The sequence below is a fragment of the Topomyia yanbarensis genome, chromosome 2 (assembly GCF_030247195.1).
Source record: "Topomyia yanbarensis strain Yona2022 chromosome 2, ASM3024719v1, whole genome shotgun sequence".
NCBI lineage: Eukaryota > Metazoa > Arthropoda > Insecta > Diptera > Culicidae > Topomyia > Topomyia yanbarensis.
The window spans coordinates 150197050-150220180 of NC_080671.1; the positions used below are offsets into that span (position 1 = coordinate 150197050).

General features: G+C 36.6%; 1 protein-coding gene across 6 annotated transcripts in view; it reads left to right on the forward strand.

Moving 5' to 3' along the window:
- The first annotated feature begins 7624 nt into the window (after positions 1 to 7624).
- Positions 7625 to 23131, forward strand: part of LOC131681734 (uncharacterized) — a 261792-nt gene continuing 246285 nt past the window's right edge. The window contains exons 1-2 of one of the 6 annotated variants that reach the window (XM_058962718.1): positions 7625 to 8543; positions 9384 to 9603. The gene's annotated coding sequence lies outside the window, so the exon portion shown is untranslated. The remainder of the gene's footprint in view (positions 8544 to 9383; positions 9604 to 23131) is intronic. The other 5 variants (XM_058962716.1, XM_058962717.1, XM_058962722.1 and 2 more) reach the window with 5 other exon arrangements.

Here is a 23131-nt window from a genome sequence, read left to right on the forward strand (position 1 = left end):
TTTTTTGCTTATATCAATAGATGAATCTAAGAATTTATCACAACAATCTTTCATATAGCTCTTTTTATCAGAATTATAAACTGCATTTTTCCTGCCAATTCGGTATTACAATAACGAAATAGTCCATGACTCTGCCATTTTGTGAAATTTTTCAAGGAAAATTTTTATTTTAGCTCTCCAAATGTGTTTTCAAATATACATACATTTTCAAATAGCTAGAACTTTTCCTTCCCTTTCCAAAAATCACGAAAACAAGTTTCTTTTTTGTCTCCCAAAGCAGTCCACCCCCTTAATTGTACCTATTAATTTTGGACACTTTTTTACCATGAAATACCCGAATAAACAAATGAATGAGAGAAGGTTCACCAGATAATATTTTAACAAGCTACCAAAAATTTGGTGTAGTTCGATGCAATAGAAAAAATAAAATAATCCTCAAGTAGACAGTATTCGAAGAAGTTTCTTGTAGACGAGTTTATAACGACTTTGTTTCCACTTACTTGGATCCATTTATTTCGCTTCTCGTTTTCCGAGAAATGATCCAGAACGATCTGAGGGTTATAAATTAGAAAATTGGCTGTCAGAAGGTTCTGTCAAATGAAAGTTTGCACTGACGGTCAAGGTACATACGGACAACTTGAAACTGTTCGGTGGTTATTTCTAGCGCTGGTAGCAAGAAATACAAAATATGTCCCAATATCATGCTTTTCCGTTTTATCGAAATAAAACTCGGCTATCGTATTGAAACGGATCATTGTTATATCAATCAATAAATAATATGTCATATTTTTTAAAGTATTCAAAATAGACACTTGGTGTCTTCAGCATAATTATTCGCAAAAAAGAACTATAAATTTACTGAAGACTTCACCTCATACAATCACTAAAAAGAAAATCAATGAAAATAACTAACTTATAGGGGGATTAATTTGTGAACACACGATACCAAAAGAAAGAGCATACTGCATCCAATAAATTCTTCGAAGATACTTTTGACCTAAACTTAGGCGTTTCGTTGATAATAGTTGATTGCTTTTATTTGAACTTATTTGTAGATAATGGAACACGGTATCAATCCGGTAATAAGCGAATTTATCCAAACTTTTGTACATTATAATTTATCTTTTCAATAACATTCTGTAATTTTTCTATGCAAAAATATCGACAAACGACTCGGTGACGAAGCTTTTTGTAGAACGTCTCTGGAAAAAACATGATTTGCTGTGTTACCTTCCAACCCCTTTGTTAAAAATTTGTCTCAAAAACTCAACGTAGGCGTTAGGTATTTTTTACATAGAATGTGTATACAAAGTTTGAAAGCAATCGGTTAAGTCGTTTTCGAATGGCAGGTAGCACCGCAAATAATGTTTTTTTTCCAGAGACGTTCTACAAAAAGCTTCGTCACCGAGTCGTTTGTCGATATTTTGCATAGAAAAATTACAGAATGTTATTGAAATGACATAGAGTAAGGTGGGGTAAAAGTGCCCGTGGGGCAAAAGTGCGCATAGGACTTTTAGAAGCACACAAGCGCTAGAACCTGTCAACTCTGTATGGATTTAGTGTATCATTAAGTCAACTAATCGCACATATATGCATGAAAGGTTTGAATATAGTGGCTTGAAATTAAGGGGGAAGGACAATTTTTCGCTGCTTTGATGTATTTTTTTGAATTTTGGGAATCATAAATTGGCTGTTAGAATAAATCAGGATCTATAAAACTAAAGTATCCTAAAAATTCTCAACATACAGTTTGTTGCGAGATATATTTGATTTGATGCAAAAAAATCAGTAATTTTCGTAACAATTTAATAGGTTAAAAAACTGACGGTGGGGTAAAAGTGCGCATAGCTTTTTATATAAAAATTGAACTAATTCTTCCATGGTTTAAAGAAGGGACCAGCATCTTCAATAACTGCGAGCTCACCGGTCAAATTACGACTGGTATGAGCGGTTTAGGAACAAAAGCACCAGCCGAAAGCTCAGAGTAATTAAAAAAGAAACAACAAACTATGAATATGTAAATAAAGATGTATTTCCAATATAAATAGCATATCCGCAAGAATTCTTGTAGTGATCCACCCAACTATGACAAATAATGATGTTACGAGGGGTGACAGCTTGATCATGAACGACATTGTCTAAAAGATGAAACATCCAAGTTTTTTCAACATAATGGAAAACTGAACAACATCAACCGAGGCAGAGTACTATTTAGTTATGAAGGAAGAGTAAGAGGGGATGGATATCCTAAAATTGATTAGTTTAATTTATGGGCGGTAATAAATCGGCTATTTAATCAGTACGCACTTTTGCCCCGTGCTATGCGCACTCTTGCCCCGACCATGGAGCAAAAGTGCGCATTTGAGTATTCATAAGAAAATAATTATTTCTCGGATTAAAAGCAAAACCAAGAGATATCTAGTATTACGTTTTGAAGATGTGTGATGAGAGTATTAATTTGTAATCATGCCGATTTTCTAGTGTTTTTCTACTAATAGTTATTTTACAAAAACTGTTAGGTGCGCACTTTTGCCCCACCGTACTCTACTATAATGTACGAAAGTTATGTTCAATTCGCTTCACGCAAGGTTCTAAAAAATCGGCAAAAAATATTTTTTTCGCGCTGGAACCCTTACCCCCTCTTTAGGAAGTAAAAAATTAATAAATTGTGTTACAAAATCTTAATCTGCTTAGTTACAGCTGTCGATTGCCGCATTATGTATTTTCTTTGTAATGTTGCAACAGTGTGCGTAGCTGCAAGCCGCTGAGCGGCGGTTGATGCAATAGATTCGAATAGGTTCGAATAGCCCCGTACGCTCATTACGCGCAAAAGTCTTCAAAATATCGCTTTCCAAAACACTTAGGAGAACATGGGGAGACTTGACCAGGTTTTCAGCTAAACCTGCGTAAATCTCCAAAAAAGGCTTCAATCCCTCAAAAGTCATTGATATATGATTATGTGCAAAGTTATTGTGATCGTTTTTTTTTTTTGGTCAAGTCTCCCCACTGCGGAGAGACTTGACCAAGGCCAGGGGAGACTTGACCAAGAAAATTTTGAAAAATCGTAGCAAAAAATAATGACATAAAACATACTGTAATTATTTTTTTCTATATTGTTGAGATCCTTAAGTAGCAGTAAAAAATATAAAAGGGTTGCATATAATAAATTCCGATTTTTTTTAATGCATTTATTTTTAAGGATTTACTGTACAGCTTACATTGCATGTTCACAGGTCACGAAATAAATCCTACTACAGCTAACTTTGTTTACTAATACTAAAATATATTTTTGAGGTGGGATTTTTTTATGGCGTGATTAACATTAACAGTGGATACTAAAGCATAGTAAATGTTAGGAATTTTTTATCTTTCTTCAGCTAATTGCCACTTGGTCAAGTCTCCCCAACATTAGTTATTGCATTCAACGTCGTGCAAATTTTAGTAATAACTAATCCAATGTCCTAATTTATGTAGAATCATTTCACTACTTCATAGGGAATAATGTGATATATTAGTACTTTAATAGCAATTAGTAGTCGAGTAGATATATCCATACAAAGTTTGATAAAAAATTACATCATTTAATGCAAATTTATTAATCACGGAATATTTTCTGTAAGGCAAAGGTTTTTCATTCCAAACTTTTAAATTTATCGAATCCACTATAAACATATTTTTGAAAAAAAAATTAAGAACCGAATAGAACACGCCTTAGCCAAAAATTGCGCTTGGTCAAGTCTCTTCATGTTCCCCTACCTGTTATGTTTTCACTTGTGTTTGTTGCTTTTATCACGGTTTTACCATTATAATGATTTTTGTTTTGAGGATGGCGAAAAAAAATTAGTTACGTTATATCCCCTTCTAAAAAAACCAAAGAAAGAGATTCATCTGTCAAAATTTTTGTTTTAGAATAGCGGTTCCACAAATATGTACGACAGACAGAAAGTCTTACGTTTTTCGAGGGGGTCTGAAGTACCCCCACGGTCCTGATAGCCTCGGGTTCCCCTATACTTTTGAATATTATCTTTAATATATTATTAATGGTCACGTCAGCTATATTTCATAATGGGCATAATAAATTTCTGTCTAGAGTCCTTTCTTTATTTCTAACTTCTTCTGCATTTTATTATTTTAGCTCATTGTTATTTTAAATTAGTTAATTAGTTTCATTATATCTCCAATATTGTTTTAGTAATTTGCATAAAAAACACGCGCATGGCTTCGCTTTTCACGCTATCATCGCAGCTAGTTTCAGTTCCTTTAGACGATTACAAATGATGAACCTGATGATTGTTCCTGTACTTTTCATCCGATAAAAATTAAGATAATAATAAGTTATTCACACTCTGTTTTCTATGCGAAAGAGTTATCGAAAGTCTATTATCCACATTATATAAATCTAAAGTAATCGTTGAACTTTCTTACTGCGGAAAGTGCGCCTATCTATTCGAAAATACGGTCGTCCTAGCATCGCGTCATTAGCTTGGGGGCAAATGAAGTTTTTTGACGAACGGCTCGCATGAATTTTTGTAGTGAATGCTTTTCGAAAAAGTCGATGTCGAAATAAAGTTTGAAGTATGCACTCATGCACTTCAGAGGTAGCGTGGCATCAAGAGCTGCAAATGTCAGCTCTTAGTTCTCAGTCGCGCTGAAAATTATAGTAAACGCTTTTGGGAGTATTCACTTCAAAAATATAAAAAAAATCGATTTTTTTGGCACAGGACAACGTATATAGCCCCTTTGGGAAAATTCAATTTGCCCTACATAATGCATTGCTCAACCCTCTGGCAGTCGCGCTTATGACCCACTGAACTAGCAGCCGCTGGTTCCCTAAGACGATTTCGCTATATTTTCAGAGCAGCGTGCACTCAGTGCACTAGCGCGCCTTCCGGAAGGTTAAAGAACTTAAATAGGGTAGACGACTTTGTCAACAGTTTTTACGGCATTTAATTAGCAAGGGACTGGAAGGTGAAGTATATTTTTCAATATTTAGAGCCATAGTACTCAAGGGAGAGCAAGGTGTTGAAGGGAGAAAGTTTAGAAAAGCGTGGAAGGATCATATATGCAAGCTTAGAGCTCACCGGCGACTTAACTTTTTGTCTGCTACCGTGGGAGTCAGGGTCTTTTGGCATTGGAAATGCGATTCACCTGAGTCTACGGCATGTCCGGACAAGCGTAAAGTAACTTGTTACTTCATGCTGTCGGAACCGACCTCTTGTAGACGACCCCTTATTTATCTCCTTAGTCAGGATGTCACACTATTTCGTTGAAAGCTCGGCTAACACTCACTGGATTGCGCTTAAACAGGTTTTAACATCTTTGCTTCGTTGCTAACCCATTATTACCCAACTTATTTTTCATGCGCATCACAAATTGAGTTTTCTGATCGGAAAAAAGTGATGTGGTCATTCCAGCAAAACTATTTTTGTACACGAAGTAGCTAATTTACAAAGGAATATTTAGTGAAAATTTCAGATTAATCGATTAATTAGTTCCTGAGATATCGTTATTGCCGCGAATGAACTTCTCAACAAAATACAACTCGCAGATAATCGAGTTTTACCGTCGGTGCAGCGAGTCAACGGTCCTGCGTATCAAACACTCCTACGAGTGGTCAATGGGTAGCGGTCTATGAACAGCTGTAACTCAAGTTGTAGTATTCCGATCTTAATGAAATTTTGAGAAAATTTTCCTCGGCGTATGTAATTTCAGAATATCTAATTTACAAAAATTCGATTTTTCATCCTGACAAAAATGTGTAAACCTTAAGGAAAAATTGAATACAAACAAAACATAAACACCGGTTTAACCAATCTAACTTCTCTAAACGTGTTCTGCGAGAGTATAGGAACAATATTAACTCATTGATAATGCCTGTTCTGCGTTATTGCTCGAGTAATAGGAGTTATTCTTAGCACATAGGGGAGACCGGGGCTAGTTGGCGGTGTTTTCAGTTTTCAATTTTTACCGCTTTGACGTAGCTAGATCTTGCAAAATAGATCACGCGGCATGAAAGAGCAGACTGTTGGCAACATGTAGGATTTTTTTTAAAGTGTTTGATGCATTGTTCTCATTTTTAGAGACGAAAATATGTGACGCGGAAATCCGCCAACTTACCCCGGCCCCGGGGTAAATTGGCGGTATGTGCGGATACGCCAAAAACTAAGCAATCAAATGGAGATGCAATTACTGCAAGGGTTCTTTTGGAACGTGTTGAATGTCTTTTCGAGAAAATTGTATATTAACCGACATTTGCTATTATATTGCAGTTTCAATACCCCGGAATTTTGACTTTGACGCGTACCCCCTATTCAAAAGCAAATTTTCGAAATTCTTCATGCAATTGGCCGGAATAAAAGTCTCCTACATTGGCGAGATACACAAGAAAAGGATTTTCTTACTTTGGAGTGAATTCCAGAAATAAATTTTTTTGATGATTTTTTTTGCACTGGAAATAGTACCGCCAACTTGCCCCGCGTGCAACACCGCCAACTTACCCCAACCGCATATTTTATAAAAAACTATTGAAAATAACTTTTGTTTGTGGATAGATGTAATATCTATACGTATATTGAAAGCTCTTTTCACGGGCTATCGTAAAATATAATCTTTCGGGAAATAGATTGAAAATCACCCTAAATAAGGCAAAGTATTTAAAATTTAGAAAATTTACTTGGTATGCTCGAAAACACAATATCACCCACAACTTTCACCAAACAAATCGTTTTGCAACAAAAACACATTGGATAACGGGTTTCACATAACTTGAGGTACACAAGAAGAGGCAGCGCTATATGTATAATAGACACAGAGAAAAAAGGATTCCGCCAACTTACCCCAACCGCCAACTAGCCCCGGGCTCCCCTACTATATATAGTAGGTTGGGCAATAATGGGCTAAGAAGTAATACAATGACAAATCTGGGGGGGAAATGAAAAATACTGGATTAAATAGATATAGCAGACATTGCTCTAACTAATGTGTTCAAATGAGTGGGATGAATAGAGGTGCAAAGATAAATTAGGGCACACTTACCCTATGTTATAAACAAAGCATTAGTAATAATTCGTTTGCCCGTCTATTTTATAGATATTTTTTTGCTTTACCTTTGATTTGGTTTAGCCTGTGAGATTTCTCGCACTGGTGGGTGATAAGGTGTCTAATTAGTTCTTGTCTATCAGGACAAAATACCATCAATACCAGCAACAGATAATTTCGGCTAATCTTCGATTCTAGTTACTCCAACTCATGTGTAAATTGTGGTGCAATCTAAGGTGCATCCCCTGGCTGTAGATATTTATCAAAAGCATATTCTTTGCTCAAACCACTCTCTGCATGTTACCTATCTTAGGACCACACGCTCTGGTCTCTCTGCTACGGTGCGATTGCTTTCGCTCAGCCTCAGTTCTCTAATGCATTCATGCCGGTGATGCTCATCGCGGTTGCCTTGTGAGTCAGTGGAGAGCATAAAATTTGTTCGTAGAGTCCGCGAAGAAAAGTGTATCGTGCTGCAATAGGCCTACTGGGTACCTATCTCGCATGTTTTGCCTTTCCTCATGCGCAGCCTACCTGCCTATGATGATGACTACCAACTCACCAAAGTCGCTATTTTTCTGTTTACGTTTTCCAAACCAGTCCCATTTGAACCATCCACCGGGTTGGATCGTTGCTGTCGGTCGCCGTTGCCGTGCATTTGTCGGCGTGTGTTTTCTCTAAGTTTTGTTTTAGTTTAGCCTTGTAGTGCTGCTCGTTTACGGACTAAATGTGCAAGGGATGCACTATTGGAGTGGTAGTCAGTGATTTTCCCAATTGGACAAGGTGAGCAGAAGTGTCAAGCTAATTTTGTAATTCAAAGGATTTCGTTATTCAATTAGAATGTGAAAAGATTTCTATCGACTGCTGGAATGTACAAACAAAAGGCATTATTTGTATTAATTCAAGAATGAGTCAAATCAAACAATATAGTGAGACTCCGATCGGGTGCTTCTTCTGTTTGGTTAGCTCAGCACTCTGCATCGATGGCAGTTCAACGGTTCGAGACTTTGTGTAGCACACTGTGCAGATTGATAACAGTATTGTCGACCTGTGTGTTTGAAGTTTTTCAACATTGCTAATTATATGCAAATTTCGCCGATAATTAATATCATTATATTGTGATTGTGGCAATCGTGATAAAATCACCTCTGTTAAAGTGTATGCAATTCAGATAGCGGTGTAATTGAACGTAAAGCGTCTCTTGAAGAAATGATAATTGATACAACCACGAATAGTGAATTCCTCGTGTAAAAGCAAAGCAACAAAACGCAAGCGGGAAACACTCATATGTAAACCAGCGAGTCATTGGTAGTGATTTTTTTGTTTTGTGTGAGAAAAAGAAAGAAGATATAATTATCTCCAAAAATTGGAAGAAATCGATCCATTTGCAGTGTGTGAGTGTTCATTGATAATTATTAACCGTAAGTTCGAATGGTTCATACGATGAGTGAAGCCCAATGTCTGACGGTAGCCGCAGTGGAAGTGAAAGAAGAAAATCCTGATGTAGGGTAATAGGGGTATTTTGGATCGCTCTAGGAAGTCATGAGAAAAAAATCTGAAAAAATACGGTTTGCTACGTAATCTGGATCATTAAATAGGCTAATATGTACGGCCTTATCTTTTTTTGGATATGTAAATTTTTGGGAAAAATGACAAATCGTGAAGGCCATTTTTCTTATTTTGGACCGTAAACAAAGCATATTTTGGACCATCGATTTTCCATTGCTGCAAACATATTTTGGACTGATCTCAAGAGATTCTAGAACCATCTAAATGTTCATATATCTTACATTGTATGATCAATTTGTACATGCTTGACTAAGAAGTGCTTTTCTGGGAACATGCAGAGTAGATATGCACAGGTGGTGCCAGTGGTGCAAGTGTTAAATGGAGCATGGCGATAATATGTTTTCTTTTGGATATAATTAACAGATTTTGGACATACCTAAAATAACAATTTTAATACATTTGATCGCTTTTTTCAATCTGAAATCTATATCTTATATATTTTATAAGCATAATAACGACATCTGCATGTTTGAAATGTTTACACTTTAGTAATAATAACTCTTCGGTGTTGGTTACAGCAATGCCACCTCGTCCTGATTTTGGACCAGTTCTGCTGAAAACACGTTTAAAATTTTCAATTCCATGCTTCCTATTAAACCATTTCACTCAGAATATAACGGGAGTTGCTTTCTAGATTTACAATTTTAGTGTTACATTAGTTACATTTAAAGTTTTTATAAGCTTTAAATGCAAAAATGTACAAATCATCGTCAAGTGGTCTAAAATATGGTACTGGTCCAAAATACCCTCGTTACCCTATGTGAACTGTTCAAATATAGAAATTATCAGTGAACGCAAATCCGATGGAAGTGACTGTCTGAATATTTTAATATATTCACCCATGCAAATACTCAGGTGAAATCAGTTTTGGATTATTATTTTTGTGGTTGGATTATTTCCGGGCCCCTCCCTATCTGTAAAGTGAGAAGAACTCAGGCGACAACAAGGTTTAGCGCACTATAGATGATCAGAAGAAAGTTTACACAGGCAACATCTAAGGTACTGTATTCTTTTTACGCTTGTGTGAAACCTTATATCCTCACTTTAAAAGCCTATTATCCTTGTTCAGGAAATTCTCTTAGGATAGACATTTATGTTTCATTATCGGCACTAGAAGATCCGTTGGCAGGTAGCTGGATGGATTTAAAAAGTTTGCTGTGTTTCTTTCACCTACCGAATTCTTCGTGTCATGGGTGTTTTGACCTTGGAATGAAAGGTCTTACTACGTTTGCAGCTGTCCATCGGTCAGATCGTGTGAAAGCGGGAAGCACGATACTCAATCTGATTATTGCGATTCACATAGACTAAATGTTTATGTTTGTCATTATTCCACGTTACTGTTCGATAGCAAGGCGTGGTATTCATATCATGGGATTCTGATTATTCTGCGAATTTCGTAGAACCCCATGGAAATGTGGGGTTTTAGATAAAAAATAGAAATATTGTTTTCAAATGATTTCAAACAGTAGTTCATTTCTCTTACATAGCTGTGTGCGATGATTATTGTCATTTATCAAAATATAAATACTTTTTTGCCTAACTTTACATTACCCTTAATATTAAATACCTGCAAATATGTGACTTGAAACTAGCCTGTAGGTGTAACCGAACAACACGTTGCACTTGAAATTCACGACATGTGTTTTTTGCGAAGCGAAGCCGAGATAGTTGAATTTCTGTGCAAAAAGCACAGTTGTGTAACTTTTTGACATTTTTTTAGGATTTCTATGTTCAAGAAAACTTTACTTGTTACTGCGCAGTCATGTGTCTCTTTGGTCTTCGAAGTCATTATTTTACAAAACAAGCACTGGTTCGAGTACTTTCTGCTATATATTTTTATATCTGTTATCCAAAAGACAGGGTTAGCCAAATGGTTTTCAGAAGTTAATAACTCATCGCATAAAAGATTAGTTCAATTTTACACTACTCATTCCTGAAAACGAACGAAGAAATGGAAAAGGACATTGTTTTTTTGGCTGTGGGGGAGTCCGAGGAGGGTTGAAACGTTTATTTTATTATTTTAATATGAATCTTTATAAAGTTATTATCCTTTGATTTTTTATTATAAATCACTTTCTTCCGCTAACCAACTTACTAATATCAACTAATTAACAACTTACGTCAAAATAAATAGAATTATTCTATAACAAAGCTGTTTTATATTGATCCTAGTAAAAGAAAGTTCTCCTCCTATCGAAGTAAGTTGAAATGAGCACCTAACCGTTCATTTTAAACATTATCAAAACTTACTCTAATTCGTTGAACGCGATTTTCATAAAACTACACGAAAATTTTCTAAACTAACACTTGGTTTGAAAGATAATGGTTGATTTTGATAACATACTAAGATATTTTCTCCATCCATTAGCTATCTCGATTTGTACAAACAGGCCTTACTGTATCGATTTTGTTGGCTATTTTCGGCAAATTTAAAATCAAAAGAAACGAAAAAATTAAATTGAAACACGGATAGGTAGTCTAGAGCGAAGCAGTTATAAACGTAGAACAAAAAACTATGACTAGGCAGGCTCATATGGACATGATCGAAAGGAAATGTTAAAAATCCTTTGCCTTCTACTAAGTGGGAGTTTCACCCAAATCTACCGCATGGTCATTAATATAAGGCCTTGCTAAAAACAATTTTTCAAATTCTGAAATTCCCCCTTTATATTGTGACACATCTTAAAGTAAGCTCAGACGCCATATTTCATATCATTTGGATAATTTATCGCACCTCCCACTTCGATTGAAGTTTTTACCATTGTCACGATGGGAACATATAGTAGAATAATACATTAAATGCTATAACTTTTGAAGAAACAATCGGAAAGTTATGATTTTATTCTTTTTATAAAGGAATTAATCTTATTGCTTGTTCCTTGAAACATACGATAAGTTCAGGTTTTGTGTGTGTGTGTCAACCTTCCTATCTCCCACTAGCTGGTAGCGATTTACAGAAAAAATATGTTTGCATGTATTTAAACATTTATGCAAATAACTTGGTTCACGGATTTAGGAAGGTGTTAGCTCAATTGACTTTCCGATGACCCATTTCGTGTACAGCGCCAGACATGTTCCGAGGTCATCGTTCCATCAACTAGCCCCTTACTGTAATGTTTGTATCAATTGGATTGTAACATTACAGTAAAACTTTCGATTCCATTTAAGCAGGAAATCGACGCGTATTTAGTATATTGGTTCAATTTGTATATATAACATAAAATATGTGTACTAGAAAACTTACCATTTTTGCAGTTTTCTACCTTCATTCCTATCTCCCATTTATGTCTCCTATGACTCTCATCCACATTTCTTGAATTCCTGCTTATTTAAGAAAGAAAAGGGGAAATAATAAAAAAGAACCGATAGACTTTGTGTTTTCCTCAGCGCTTCCGTTTCTCTTAGTCTGGTGTCACTGCCTGTTGGACTTGTGTAAGTTGTTCCATTGGAGATCTCCAAGGAGCTGTAATTGGAGGAAGATCTGACTTCTACCCAGAAGTATCAGTTTTTCACATTAATAGATTATATGCGTGCACTACAAAACAATCCCGTGTATAATGCAACCATTTTTTGAACCTTTATATGGACACACATATACACATACACATATATACATACATAGATACACACATAGATAGCCACCATCCTAGCTTGAGTCTTGCTCTGCATGCGGCTCCACTTAACAGTACGTTCAAATTCCGTTACCATTCACCACATATACACATACACATATATACATACATAGATACACACATGTATGTATGTAGATAGCCACCATCCTAACTTGAGTCTTGCTCTGCATGCGGCTCCACTTAACAGTACGTTCAAATTCCGTTACCATGGCGGACCCGTAGGCAAATGCACCTACTCAGTATCCGCGGGCATCAAAGAGTCTCCTTCCATGTCGATGTTTGTATGTATGTGATCCATGGACTCCCAAACGGTTTAATCGATTGCCGTAAAAATTTCCACGTAGTAGACATCTATTATGGAGCGTGTCTATGTGCTATGGGCTGAAGGCTATCTGCCCACCAAATGGCGCTTCAGCACAAATTGTGTTCCACTCCCAGTCCGCTGAAAGTCGCTGCAACGCGCGACGTGTATTAGCCAATAATAAAATAAATAAATGAATGAAGCTAATAAGAAAATAAATAATATAAAGCAATATAACATAGTATAATGTAATACAATATAATATAATATAATATAATACAATATAATATAATATAATTTAATGTAAGATAATATAGTATAATATAACATTATATAACATAATACAATATAATATAATAAAATAAACTATAATCTATAGGGGTACCCGAAGCTATTAAGACAGTGGGGGTGATTCGGACCCCTCGATTGTATGTATGTATGTAGGTACCCTGTCAAAAAAAATGCGGACGAACATGGTCAGGCGATACGATAAGTTCAGGTTTTGTCCCCAAAATCTCCTATGTTGTTTGTGCTCTACATTGCAATTCACACATTTGTTGCAGTTTTTCTAACGTACAAAAATCTCAGAGATCAAACGGATCCATTGAGACCTTAGTCAGAATACGGGAAGTAAAAAAGTTTTTCTGATACATTCCCCAAAGTTTTTTTTCTTTCTTGAAGACGGTAAGGCAAGTTGGATGGAGGCTTTTTGCATATCATAAAGCACACTTTAGTCTTGAATTGCAATTTTTAGCTGTATACGAAAACCCCCTCACCACTCCCCTCTAGCACTTAGAAATTGCCAATGCAAAAAATAGATCAAATGCGATACTAAGGATTAGCACTCGCACGTTAAACGGTAATGAAAAATTCAAATTTAGTCTTTAATTCTATAAAAAAAATACTTACCTACATTTAAAAATTTACAAAAAGATGTGTCAGACTAAATAAATTAATAGGCTTTTAAACCATATAAAGTAAGGAGATTAAGTTCTAGGGATACATGTACATTAGAGTGACAGAAAAAAATGACCCCCATCGGCCCACCCCTGAGCCGATTCCTAGTCCCACCAGGAGTGTCTGCTCCAAATTTGAGCCAAATCGAACAAGTCTAGCTACCGGACCAACGTGCTTGAAGTTTGTATGGGATTTTTCGACAATTTTCATGGAGAAAACCCACTTGCTCACATTTTCGCCGCTAGGTGGCACTGTATACATCATATTATCACCAAAAGTGAAACTTAAGAAGATAATTTTATTATCTACAACTTTGTTGAAGACTGCAAAGCGATCTGACTCCAATAGGAAAAGTTATTAAACTTTTAACGAAGTGATGTCTGAGTCAGTTTTGCATGGGGCCTAGCAGTGCATGGTTGTGTATTAGTACTAGGTTCTAACAAACTAAACATTTTTATGGAATAATGGTTAGATTTAGCTGAATAGTATGTTCGGAAGAATTGTAGTACATAATACGAGTTATGTTTTGGTTAGAAAATTGTAGTTCCACATCTGACCGCATAGATGGCGCCAACACTAACTTTTCAACGAAGAGAGATAGAAATTAAGTGTCTTCTACAAAGTTGTAGAACAAGAATATTGCAGTAATTCTTCCAAACATCTCGATATTCTATCTCTCTTCGTTGAAAAGTTAGTGTTGGCGCCATCTATGCGGTCACAGATTGAACTAAAATTTTCTAACCAAAACATAGCTCGTAATATGTACTGCAATTCTTCCGAACGTACTATTCAGCTAAATCTAACCATTAATCCACAAAAATGTTTAGTTTGTTAGAACCTAGTACTAATGCACTATCATGCACTGCTAGGCCTCATGCAAAACTGACTCATACATCACTTCGTTAAAAGTTTAATAACTTTTCCTATTGGAGTCGGATCGCTTTGCAGTCTTCAACAAAGTTGTAGATAATAAAATTATCTTCTTAAGTTTCACTTTTGGTGGTGATCTGATGTATACAGTGCCACCTAGCGGCGAAAATGTGTGCAAGAGGGTTTTCTCCATGTAGATTGTCGAAAAATCCCATACAAACTTCAAGCACGTTGGTCCGGTAGCTAGACTTGTCCGATTTGCTTCAAATTTGGAGCAGACACTCCTGGTGGGACTAGGAATCGACTCAGGGGTGGGCCGATTGAGTTTTCAAAAATTCATAATTTTTCTGGGCAGTCTAATGTACATGGTACCGACATAGTTTCAAGAAATAGACATAGAAAACACAATTAAAGAGTTCACAAAAGTTTAAACCAAAATTTATTTATTTTTCTATCTTCAGGTAGGATGCCTAGTTGAGGCGGTATAAAAAATCTATTCTTAAAATGTTAATAGTTCAATATATTTCAAAAGAATGAAATCATTTCTTTAGGAAAAGAAAACCCCTTAAAGTTTTCATCATATTTCAGTCAATCAATTCCATTGACTAGGCTCTTTCGAGTGTTTACGTACTGATAGGACAGTATTTTGTTTGTGCGTGGAAGTATCTAGATGCACCCAGAGTCAGTCGATTACGAGTAGGGTAATGTGCCTATTATGACAGTATAGCCTATTATGACCTTATTTCACGACTCTTAATTTCGAACCAAGCATAAAGGATAAAGACGTTCTCTACTTGGATAAAACGGGTGTGCAAAAAGAAACTCGAGTTATATTCTTTATTTGCTGTGCACATATTTCTTCAGAACAAAACACTAAATCGAACTTTTCATTAAAATGAAATCACCTTCTTAAAATTTCTCCCTATTCGCCTCATTCACATAGTGTATCGAAACAAGACTCAATGGCGCTTAGCAAAATTATGTGCTATGCGCCGACCACTACATTAAATATTGCACTGATACATACCTTTGTTTTAACCGGAGAATTTAATTGCACTCGTTATACTATGTTCACACTATAGAGTTAAATCACGTTATAATAATTAGCAACAAGAAAAATGTCATCAAGATAGTTGTAACTTTCGATCTATTTCTCAGATCTCCAAAAAATTCGAGAAAATATTCACAAAGAGTCGTTCTTTCAGATAAAGTAATAAAAAAATCGATTTTTTCGAAAAATAAGGTATGTAACCCCTTAAGGTTGCACAGAGAAAGCGCAAAATTCGCAAACGAAAAAGCAGTTTTTTTCCACATCGTATATCAGATCTTCATAAAAATCAATCAGCAGTACTGTAACAACATTCTACATACGCTGATTGATTTTTATGAAGATCTGACATACGGTGTGGAAAAAAACTGCTTTTTTCGTTTGTGAATTTTGCGCATTCTCTGTGCAACCTTAAGATCAACACGCCATCGACGGCAAGGTTCCATACTCAGTTTCCTAGTCTCCACTTGTCTAAACTGAAGTTCTTTTACGAAAAGTTTTTTTAATGTTGTAGACAACATTGTATAATATGATGGTGGTAGACTTCCCCCGCTGATATGCATGTTGCATTGTACATATAAAGCGTATATGCTCGCCCAATAAGCTGACATTTCAAATGTAGTGATCGGTTAAAGGTTCTCCTGATTTGAGAAGGAAAGCTTCATAGGTAACGTTGCCAAATTTAGAAATGAATTTTACAATTATTTTCCGCCACGTATGTTTTCTGTTACCCGACTACAAGTAGAACTGGAATGATTCCATCTTTTCCCGGAGACTTATATGTAGCAAAAATATGAAGTATCCAATCGATCGATTCGGTTGTTAAAATTCTACGAGTCAAAGAATCAGGACTATTCGAAAAGGCGAACTATTCAGAGGCAGTTTTCGGTTGCGTACAGTCTGGAAAGCGCGCATCGAAGAAAAAACGGCTAAATGCATCAAACAAATATTCACCATTAGCAGTTCTAATGGAACTGATATGAAAGTTTTTCTATTTCAAAAGTAACTTATTTAATCTACTGCTATCCTCGTCAGGACTTGAGAGATTTGTGTAAAAGTTTTCCCAACCACTTCGCGCAGAGAATCATTTATGTAAGCTTTGCAAACCGGTACCTCTAAATACCTCCAACCCGTCTCTGCGGCCAAGCTCTTCTATATAACTTTTTGAGTATAATGAGTTCGGTATTCCATCAAAGAAGCACAGTTCCTGGTACAGAGTTCCTGCTACAGTAATGAGTAAGTTTATCCAAAATTAAATGAAGTCACCTGGAGATTCAACAACCATGAAACCGTTTAAATAATCGACAACGATGTATATATGATCAAATAATGGTAGTTCGAGCGGTTGGACACGATCCAGTTTCCCAATTCATGTGTAATACTGTCGCAGCAGAGAGTTAGATCTAACATCTCTTCCCATCCAGGTCGTGCAAATGTTGTGTTCCTACATTGCGCATAGGCAGATTTGTGCTGCTTAAGTATTTTATCAGTTTAGTGCCTTTTAAATTGATTTCTGAGCTGCCCTCAATTATGTGATGGGCATTTGTATCATTACATCCGATTATGAGTTAAATCACATTTCAGCCACAGCTTAGCACAACCCTTTAGAAATCATCGAAAGGCGATGGCTCATTTTGCGACAAATATGCCGATAAATTGACGTATTTGCTGTCTATGTTATCAACAGTCATATTGATTGTGACAGCACTAATATTGAGAGTGTCGGATATAAGACATGCTTTAATAGCACTGTTCGTTAGTATACATGCACGGGTCATTTCAATTAGATTTACCATCTCATTTTTGTTGAATGCTATGAAGAAGAGTTTAAGTAGCTTTTCGACATAAAAGTTTCCTTTATGAAAATTCAGGCCTGGAACCAAAGCATTTCCTTCGTGCAAGAGTCGGTATATATTTATAGTTACTGTCCTTTTATGCTGAAGATTAATTTATGCTGTTCTGCATCAGCACTTATTGTAGAGCAATTAGAAGATATCGCATACGTTAGCTTATAATCGTCTATAACCGAAGTAAATATTAGGGACATGACCATCAATAGAATCAACGATTTGCGATTTGCTACGATTGGCATATTTTAGTCCCAACCAGTGCAGTAAAATTTCATTTCATTCAATCAAAACTGAATGAACGCAGTCAATCAGTCGTCTACGGTAGCATTCACATTCATTTAGCGCATCAGTTGCTGTTGATCTGAAGCTCGGTTCATGGTTATTCACTCGCCATCGCTTTCAAATGAGTCGCAGTTCATATTCAACCTCCTTCGTTTGATCCTCTCAAATGAATAGATCCGCTTTCAATTTACCCAGTGAGCACCAGTCAAATGAGATCCGGGTAAACCTAATACGAAAAGAGACAACTGGCTTCGTATTTTTGGTTATCTTGCCTTTCTTGTGCCAGATGACATATGAGTGTCTGAAGCGAGGTTTGCAGTGCAGCCAATTTGCTTTTTCATATTTAGATATGTTGCTATAATAACATAATAATGATCGTTTTATTAACACATATTTCGCCAACATTTATGTGGTACTAATCAATTCAATATTTTTATCACATACTACATGTTTCTAGCAAATTTGGTGTGACTCATCTTCAAATTTGCAACAAAAATATAGTAGAGATGAACGTACTACTAATTCATTGCTAAAATCAAATATGTATTTCAGTTTTTTTTTGCGCCTCTACCAATATGTTCCTGTACACAATTCCGATGACATGATAAAGGGGTAAAACACTTCCACACTGGTTCTATAGGAACACATTACGAGCACAGTCTATAGGTACGAGAATAGACGATGTTCTCTTTCAGAAAGAATTCGAAAAGATTTTGCTCGATATGAATGCTATAAACAGGTCATATCGAAAGTGGGTTTATTGATTTGAGGTAACCAAAAGTCGCCATATTGGATTGATTGCAAAATGTCCTCAATCATCAGTTTCCGTCATCTACTGACCAGCCTTGAAAAAGCGATAGACATATATATATATATATATATATATATTGATTATGGTTTTCACTTTGGTGATTACCAGAAACTGCCATCTTTGTTTTCAAAATGGCCTAAATTAATAAATTCCGGTATTTTATGACTACTTTGAATGATACCCATATTGACAGTTGTATTCACTGCTTCTTGGTAACTAAAGGCCGCCATCTTGGATTTCAAAATGGCATCACCTATTTTTAAATGGTATCCATGTTGCCCTCATCTCTGATTTTAAAATGACTTTAACAATCGAGCTTGGGATTGACCTTGTGCGACAACCCCGGGTTGCTACTCCGTTATCGATCTGAACTAGCTGAAGTTGCACAGGGAATCAGTAGATAATTATGCTTGGAATTAGGAAAACATCTTTCAATGTGCAGCTCCTGGTAATCCTAAAGTGTTTATTGATCAAAACCGGCGCCGGACAGGCCCGAACGTAGATCGCGGAAGGAACGTTAGTCCGATACTTGCTTTTGCTAGAGGTCGTATATACTGCTGCGCAATCCACAAGTCTCACGGGAGGATATTTGGTAGTAACTAGATATCGATATAACTAGGTAGTAACTAGATATCGACTTATCAACTCATGGACCGGGAACCAAACGCTTTACTTTACTTCCGAAGGAAGATTTTTCACCTCAGAAAAATCTCAACGACCTCGGCTGCGATTGAACCCAGACCAACTGGGGTGGGTGGCTGTCACGCTTACCACTCAACCAACATCACCTTCATTTAAAATGACTAACCATCGATTTCCGTTATCTATCATCTTCGACCTTTACCGAGTTCGGCCGTTTACTCCTAAGACAAGACAAGAAAACTAGTAATACGATTTCTGTATAATTCTTTATTTTGATAGTACGTCCATCTCTATTTCAATCTTTGTGGCAAATTTGATTCTCATATATAGGCTGTTATGCTGGCCAAATTTGCTGTTTCTAGCAAGCAGTATGTGATAAAAAAAAGTTGGATTGATTAGTTCCAGATACATTTTAGCTAAATATGAGTTAATAAAACGGCCATTATTATGTGTATTATAGCAACATATCTAAACATGACAAAGAAATTGGCTGAACTGCCAACCTCACTAGCTGCATACAGTCATCAGTCAACAATTCTCGACAAACATATGATTACGGCCTAAAAGCCAACTGTCAAAATCCACTTTGAATGGAAATTCCGGACAAACCGTTACTAGTCGAACACAGTTCACAACAGTTTATGAAAGAGAAAACTTTTCTCTTTCGTTTACTACCAACATCTGTGATTGGCGCGTAACGGTTTGTCCGGAATTTCCATTCAAAGTGAATTTTGACAGTTGGCTTTTAGGCCGTAATCATATGTTTGTCGAGAATTATTCAGCAGGGTCTTGGCAAGAAAACTAAAAATACAGAGACAACTCCTCCAAGATGAAGAGAAAGAAAGGTTCGGAGCATTTGTCATTTTTGAGTGTATTTGTTTTATACTTGTAAAATTAAGCATGGCCGCCAGGTCCCTAGTAGTAAACATAAACATCCGGACGAGCATCCTGATTCTTTGGCGCACGATGAAAAGAGAGAAAAGGCCGTGTTTCACCTCGGATCTTCCGATTTGATTACTTAGGGATACTTTTTGTCTCGAAACTACTAATAAAGAATAATGATTCCCAAACCAAAACAAAACTTATATTAACAGAAAACCCCACTACGTTATTTGTTTATTCTTTACTTTTTCATATTCTCCTGATTTATCAGATTCATCGAAAAAATGACAACCTCACTCATACAGAGAAAAAATGTTCCTACCGGTATCCGTCTTGAGTTGCCTCGTCTTATCATAGCCTTTACCCTGTATGTATTTATTATCTTGTTCGGAGTTATTTTCATGTTAGTGAGTGTTAATTCATATTCATTTGTGAGTGGTTCATTGGAATAGTTCACTCCCATTAGCTGAGACTGTGCTAATGTGAGGTTGGTTTTCAATAGAAACTAAACAGGTAAAAACCTATTTTAATCCACCTAGCGGTGCAATTGTGCCTTTCTCAATCATGAATCACGAGAATGTGTGCGTTGTTTATATTCATTAAAAGCTTTTAAATGCATATATTACATTTTATTATTATACATCACATGACAACTATATACAGGAAAATAAATCATTATTCGAGTTCTAAAATTTTGAAAAACAAAAAACAGCCACGGTAATATTGAACTGAAAAAAGGTGCGAAATCGGCAAAGTCCCAAAAAGTCGATTTTTATAAAAAAAAATTTTTCGAGATAACATAAAATCTCGACGTTTCATGCATTTTAAAGATGTTTGGCATCAAAAATACGAATTCGATTTCTGAAATTTCATGGGGTCCCCCCTTTGGAAAAAAATTTGAGTTCCGGCTTATATGAGAATTTCATATGTGACCGGACGATTTAGTCTATATTTCCGGACCCATATAAGCGATCCGTACGAAATTTTATAGACATCTGTGGGGATAATATAGCTATCATTTGGGACTAAGTTTGTGAAAATCGGCCCAACCATTTCAGGGAAACTGATGTGAGTTCGTAAATTTTGAAAGATGGCCGCTTTTCCCGGGCACTTCCGGAACCGTCTATGGTGGTCAATGTAGTCAACGAAAGTTTGTTTGGCCGTCGGTGACCTAGAACTGCAAAGTTAAGTTATTTGAGAGACATTTTAGCGAAATTTTTACCTTTTTTGCTTCCATCGGGGTATCGGTTTGAATCACAATTTGCTATGTGATCGCACGCCACAACCCGTAACTCCGGAACCGGAAGTCGGTTGGGGATAAAATTTAATAGCCATTTACGGGGACGCAACATCTTTCATTTGAGACTAAGTTTGGTTGATTCGGTCTAGCCACCTCCGAGAAACCGATGTGACTGTTAGTCTGAATTTGGATACTTCCGCCGGGGCTTCCGGAACCGATGATGGTGGCCAATGTGACCAAAGAGACTTTGAATGGCTGTTAATGACCTAGTACTACAAATCGAAGCAGTTGTGGTCACATTTTGGAAAAATTTTCACCATTATACATTCATTGCAGAATTTCTTAAAATCGACATTTTCTGCGTGATCGTACTCATCACCCTGTAATTCCGGAACCGGAAGTCGGATCCATTAGAAATTCAATAGCAGCCTATGGGAACGTTGCACCTTTCATTTGGGACTAAGTTTGTAAAAATCGGTTCATCCATCTCTGAGAAAAGTGAGTGAGATTATGTTCGCGTACACACACACAGACGCACATACACACACATACATACACATACATACACACACATACATACACACACAGACATTTGCCGAACTCGACGAACTGAATCGAATGGTATATGTCACTCGGCCCTCCGGGCCTCCGTTAAAAAGTCGGTTTTCAGAGCAATTGCAATACCTTTCTATTGAGAAAGACAAAACGTCAAATGACCAGAACCTGTTATTCAATTAACAGTGAACTCTGAGTGACTCAAACGAAGAAGGCAGCAGAGCTCAATTGATATAGTGGTGGTATGATTACAGTGAAAGACTCGCAGTTTCACTTGAAACGAATATTTTCGTTTGAAATTGATATTTTACCGCACTGGTCCCAACCATTCAGTTCTCGGCACGGAAAAACACCTTGACTTAAGGAGTCCTGTTCTCCATCACCTTTTACATTATTAGAGCAAGAACCCAGTGGATTCTGCTGAGAAACTATCCTCCGGGTGCCACACGGCCTCTAGGCTGGTTTGTCCAGAGAAAGATAATAGACTGTTATCAGCCTCACACCTCCTGGATTCACCTGTACCAGATCCTCACAATACACTGGTTGCTCTTCAGACTTTATTAATCGTTTTTTGTTGATTGTAACTGAAGCCTTTCATTCTTTACATAATGAGCTGTTCATTGAACTGATCGATTATTTCGTTTGTCTTTTCTAAAGCACTATTTTCTTAAATTTATGCTGTGTACTTGATGTTGTGCAAACGGTTGTGGTCAGATGTTTGTTCTGGATCAGTCATTTGAATCGTGCCAACACCAGTTTTTCTTTCTTTGCTTTCCTCGATGTCGATATACACAGTGTTATAACACCATCAGATGAAAAGAGTTATCAGTTAGCTATTCTTGTTTTGTAGATATATTGCATACATAAATTGGTCTAGGAACACTATTTTTCTGAGGTTAATTAAAACTCTGATGTTAATAAGGCCACGCTTGAGTTGAGTTTTCAGAATACAAATTGACATAAGATTACTCCAAATGTTGTTTCTGGAAATCAAGTTAATTCACATAGATGTGCAATTCAACTGTTGACTGCACTCCACAATGCGATTGTAATTTCACGATTCATCGTCCAAACACAGGTTTTCGTACCAAGCCTTAGCCCCTTATAGATTTTCAAGGATAGAAAATATTAAAATTTGCATTCCACTCAGCTTTGCAGTGAACTCAAATTCCAAGAATCCGTCGGCAAATAGGGGCACCATCCGCGATCTGCATAATCATCGTTTATGTTTTGTTCCTCACAATCGAGCGTAAGCTTTCGGGCCACCGCCATTGTTCGGAGAAGGGCCGCCAGGCTTTTCTCAAAATCAGAGGTGTGCAGTGTGGTGGAGATCTGCTTTCCTACACTCTGTTATTATGCAACGACCGAAGTACACCGATTGTACGCTGCAAAGGTGCATAGCCGCTTTGCCCACCAGGCAGACATGGTTCGGGGACAGGGGGTTCAGCTGCTCACCC